Source organism: Pygoscelis adeliae, unplaced genomic scaffold, assembly GCF_000699105.1.
Source record: "Pygoscelis adeliae isolate BGI_AS28 unplaced genomic scaffold, ASM69910v1 Scaffold15, whole genome shotgun sequence".
NCBI lineage: Eukaryota > Metazoa > Chordata > Aves > Sphenisciformes > Spheniscidae > Pygoscelis > Pygoscelis adeliae.
This window is the reverse complement of record NW_008824988.1, coordinates 2,725,032-2,731,031: the sequence shown is the minus strand read 5'-3', so window position 1 is coordinate 2,731,031 and position 6,000 is coordinate 2,725,032.

Here is a 6,000-nt window from a genome sequence, read left to right as displayed (position 1 = left end):
CTTTTTTGATGTTTACTCCCTGAGGACTTAAAGGTTATATGCAAACTGCCCTTTTATTCCCCAAGGTTCTGGTGTGCATCCTAGTTGTGTTCTGACTACCTGCTGGCACGTGGCAAGGCTTTCCACTCTTCTTTCATCCCTATGGTGCAGACAGCTGGTTACGCTGGTCTGAAAGCATTTGTTGTGTCCTCAATCTGAACAAGAGGAATTCCCTGTTAATGCCAGCTACCATGCAATCTACAGGCAGCCTCAGAAAAGCAATCATACTGTCTCTTAGCTTTTGTTTTATTTCTTTGAAAGATGAGTCCTTTTGCAGTCTCTAAATAGCCTTGTTGCCTTCTTCCGTGTATAGGTGACTGGAAATGTATTTAACATTATGGTATTACGGACAGGATCTCATCAGCATCTTGTAAAAATAGCATTAGGGCTTTTCTATCTTAACAAGGAATTTCTCACCGAGTACCTCCTCCTTTCTCAACCACAGCCCTTTAGAGACCCCTGGAACTGACTAATAAACCCAGCTCTTCCTTCTTGGTCACTTGTGTTTTGAGTTAAGAGCGGGCTTTTGTCATTAGCCCTTCAGTGACTGTCATTGCCATTCATATTACTAAAGTTTGGGAAATTTCTGTTATTCTATTCCTTAAGATTATATTATATCCAGATCTGTCTGTCCTGACGTATTTCAGCTTTATCAGCTAACTTTCATTTCTGCACTCAAACATTCTGTGCCAAAGTAGTTAGAGAAAAGTTAAATAATAATAACCCCAAGACTGAGTCTTAAGGAGTTCTAGTATTAACTCCCAGGGTTTTTTTGTCAGCTCCTCCTAAGAAAATTAGAACAGGAGACCAAAATTTCCCTTCTACCTAGATGCTTAGGGAAAGTACATGATTTTTGTGCTGAATAGCCCATTGTAGATTTTTTTTTTATTCCATACATCCATCTAGGTATTTTTGAATTCCATAAACACTTTTTATAACATTCTATAGCTGTAAACTTCACAGCTTAATTATGTGGCAGGTGAAATAGTATTCCATTGTCTTTTGAACCTAACGGCCTATAACTTCATTTGATGTTATCTAGATTTTCCAATATTAAAGAAAGTTAATAAGCGTCCCCTACTGATGCCCTTTCTACTTGTGATTTTATAGACCACAACCATATTTCCTTTCAGCAGGCTTTTCTTGAGGCTGAAAAGACCTAGTCATCCATTTTGTCTGTTTCCTTTGCCTTACAAATCCCTGCATTTATCATAATCTCGTCCAGCTTTGCTAATAATTTCCTATGCAGCATCATATAATATTAGTTGTTAAAGTATTGATAGATGATGTATTATACTGTTCTTGTCTAAAAATCAGTTACCCCATGTAGAAAAGGCAGCAATTTAGTCTGGCATGACCTTGCTTTGGTTAACCCATGCTGCATTTTATTCTGTTTCCTATTTACCTGCACATTTTTAATTTTTCTTTCTTTTATTTTTTAAACACTTTTGAATTCTATTGAGGTCAGACTAATGAGCATCAAATTATTTCAATAATTTTCTGCTTTTATCTAACAGAAGTGTAGTATCTGTTGTTCTCCAGTGATGAAAGCATCCTTATTCCTTCATTATTTTGGAACAGTGAATAATGGGTGCCCAAAGTTGAACTCATTAAGCTTACTTAGCTTTGTTTCCAATAGTTATTTCCTTTTTTATATGCTCAAACTCATGAACTGTCCTCATTTTGCTTTCATGTTCTATATCTTCCTCTTAATTTAAAACTGAAACAAGGCATTAATTTTGATTTGTAGACATACTTTTTGAATTTATTTTTCCATTCCTTTTACAACTTCTGAGCTCAACATTTTGCAGCTCTCAATTGATCCTTACTAGCGTCTGACTTCCTAGATAAAATTTTCTTTGCTGATGAGTTCTTTTTCCCATTCCTTTTAGATTTACTCCTAGTATATTTTTAACACGACTATTCATCTAGTTAGGCTTAGAAATTCTTCTACATATTTATGTTCCTCCTGCAGTCTACAAATAATTCTCTCATCTTTGCAGCTCTGGTTGTACGACTTGTTTAGGTGTCATTGGGAGGGATCATTCCTTCAATGCAGTGCCTTTCTACTACCTTGCGTCAACATGCATCTGGTGATGTGCCCGAACCAACACGCTATCCCCATAGCCTGAATGCTGGGGAAAGTGATGTAGCAGGCATTCAGGCGGCTCTGCACAGAGTTGCGGTCTGTCACAGCTGGATTTTAATAAGACAGGACAGGCTCGGGCAAGATGTCTCTGTCCTGTGCTCTCAGGACACAATGTTCCAAGAAGATTATTAGCACAGCATCGTGCAAATACAGGCTGGAGCCTTTCTGAGCTTAATGCACCCAATTGTATAATAGAAGAGCAGTACAGAGAGGCTTAAAAACCTTTTCAGAGTCTGCTTGAGGATGGTCAGGCATATTAGAAGTTCCTGGCCATACCAGAACCAGGAACATATACAAAAGACCTTTCTGGTGTCCCTACCCTCTGTTTCTTGTGATCTTATTTGCTAAGTACCCAGCACAGATTTTAGTGAGTTTTACTCATTTCAATTAAATAAATCTCTCCTTTAATAGCTATCTTCGAGCCTAGAGAAAGAAGCTTTCGTTTGCTGCTTCTAGTATTCTCTCCTTACATTCATTTGAACAATCAATGATCTTGAAAGCACAGTTAGATGGAGAAAAGTGACTCTACAGTGTTTGCTCACTTGAACTGATGCCACTGAAACTGCTTATACAAGCCAAATGGATACAGTACCAAACCAGGATTATTCTTATGTAGCAATATTTGCACAGAAAAGTCACAATGCACCAACTAAACTACTTGATTCTTTCTTATTTTATCCTTTTACAGACACTCTTAAAGCACCAAATAATACGATAGAATTCCTATTAAATAAATGAAAGGTGAGATTAATTTGGATATATTTTCATTACAAAAAGTGTCTTTACAACATCATTAACATTTTATTTCTCCCTCAGGCTCTGTAAATGCTGAGTAAGAATGGAGAACATAATGCTGGCTGTAAAAATTGAACATTTCTCACCCAGCAGCAGGAGAAATGGATATATTATTTATATGAGAACAATAACTGAAGACATTATCAGTTGTTTTATATGGTATATGAAGGGGTTTATGCATAGAGATTTACAAAACATGCAGTTCAGAAAATAGTCAAGTTATTCGAGGCTTTATCAAGTACTTTTGCACTCAGATTGTTTGAGTCAATTATGTTTGCTATTCTAAGATCATACTTCACCTCTTCATTTCATAGTAAGATCCCTGTCTGACCAGCTCCCTGACTGAGTTGTGGTTTTATTACCATACTGGAATCAATAGGGTATAAGCCATGTTGCTACTGGTGAAGATATACCAGAATTAATAAACAGATCTTAAGTTATGTGAAACAATACCAAGAAGTAAAATGTAATTAAAACCTACAGGCCCCAAAGTCACAACCTTTACCAAATAAACATGAAACTTTCATATGAGGATATTCATCATGGGCCAGATGTTATGGAGAGACATGGGCTGAGGAAAATAAGGCACATTTCTCTGGTGTGCATGAAGGGACTCTGGAAGTCCTCAGGAGAACGAGGAACAGAAGGGAAAGGGGCTGTCCTGGGGACTGTGTTTGTCACAGCACGCTCTCCTTGTGCATTTCAGATCTCCTAATTTCTCCTGGAGATTTTGTGAGGTAGCGTTACTCAGTAATGCCTACTGCTGACACCAGGGACTGAATGCTAAGTCTTCTCATAGTACATACACATTTAAAAAAAATGTAAATACATTGGGTAATTTATTGTAATGTAAATCCATTGGCCACACTTATTCATTGCGTATGTCTTACATCTCTGGACAAGTCTAGGACCCTTGTCATAAGCTCTAAACAGACACAAGCCATATTCACAATATAATCCAGAGGTGTGAAGATGGCTTGCTTAGAAAAGCCAGAGCTAATTTCATTCTAGACAATCCGGATGGTTGTGTCCCTTTGACAGCACAGGCTTCAGTTGCTTATGAGGAAGGCTTGCCAAGTCTTTGCTGACTGGCTAACTCCTACTGTACCCACTCTGTTAGATTTGGTCTTGTCATACTTGTTGAAGTCTTGCATATATCTAGAGGGGATTCAATCAAATCCTGTATTTGTTTCACTTTGAGGTTGCAGCTTTGGTTGATGGGTTTTTTCTAAACAAACTTCAGACATCTGGGTAAGTTTCTAAGATCACCCATCATCAAAAGAGAGAAAGGCACATTTTTTTCTTGAATCTGATTTGAACTCTTGCCACATTTTTCTTTTTCACATCGGTATTTTCATTCTTGTATATGTTTTGATGACAGCTATGTATCTGCTTTTGTTTTAACTGAAATTTTTTGTTGTCAAACAATTTTTCTTTTACTAATATACATTTGGATTTTTTTTCAAAAGATTATTCTTCAAAGCTCCAATAGATGTCACTATCAAAATATAAAAGAGAGCTGGTTGTATAATGCAGTCAAAGAGAAAGGCAGCAGGGAAGCCTTACTCACTGGACTGCTTCAAATCCCAGCATGACAGCACAATTCATTAAGCTAGACATTGAAGTGAGCCGCTGCCAGCCAAACAGTGCACATCTTTTCATTCTTTAAGCCCTTACTATTAGATCAAAAATATCTAATAGTTTCACTGAATATGAAAGTAAGACTGAACCTACTGAGTGTCTGGGCTAATAAGCACTTTCCTGTTAGCTTTTTGCTCTCTCTTGATTAAACTACAAAAAATGGCCTATCTTTTCTTTAGCCCACTTTGCACGTTACTGTGCTGTGTTTTACAAATGCTCGTTTTTCCTGTTGTTTTGGATCGCATCTGGAGTAAGTCTGCTATGAAGCTTTACTATTGCTTTTGGAATGGCCTGTCAAAACATGACAGCGCTGCTTGAAATGGATAAGTAAAGCTTATGAGTAAAATAATTTCAGAGCTATTTGCCCATGCTACAGAAATCTTTCAGTTTTTGTACTGACCAAGCAGATACTTCGTTCTTTTTGTCTAACCCCTAAATCTTTGGAAAAAAGCATATTTTCTGCATGAATATTGGAATATTTCATTGTTCTGAATCTCTTTTTTATACTGCTTGGAACAGAGTAGCAAAACCCTACGTAGCTACTGTGTCAGCTCTACTACATGATGTTGAGATGACTCTACCAACTCTACTGCCTTGGAAAACAAGCTACTTTTTAAAAATAAAAAACAGTCTGTAGCCCCTAATTTTTGGGAACACACCTGGGAATGGGAGGCTTTCTACCTTTAGAAAACCTAGTGACTCCTTCTATAAATCTCTGTAAGCCCATATGTTGGATGTCATTGTAATCAAATAGAGCATTTTCACTGGTGCAAGTTTTGCAAAAACTGCATCGGGATCCATCCCCAAACTAAATTGTACCACAAGATGTCAGTATCCAATGCAAACAGGACAGTTCATGGGCCCCTATGATCTGCTTATGAACCTTGTTCCAGTTTGGAATTATTTTGAGTAACAAATATGTCCAAAAGCTTCCTAGTCTATTTACAAGCAACTAGCTGAAGGACCAAAGAGACAAGAGTAGTTGAATAACTTGTTGTAAATGACCTGTCCAGCCTAGAGCCCTATGGCTCATGTAGGAAGTCTTCTCACTCTGTCTAGAATCCTGGACCCGTGCATTAATTTGAAGACACAGACACTTGGATTGTTCTGCTAATGACAAGTCTGCTGCTCCCAGTCTAGAGAACCTTTGTATTTTAATGCAAATGTCTTTGTAAAAAATTTCTGCCCTAAGCTACAGAACTTACAATATGCTACTGCACTTACCTTTTAAATCATTTCTTACAGGGAATTTGGCTGAGCCACAGTTTAATGAGCTTAGGATGTGAGGAAATTCAATGAGACAAAAAGAAAAAACAACCAAACACAAAGGTCAGCACAGCTACCCAATTTATGTCAGCCAAGGATCAGGCTCTTCT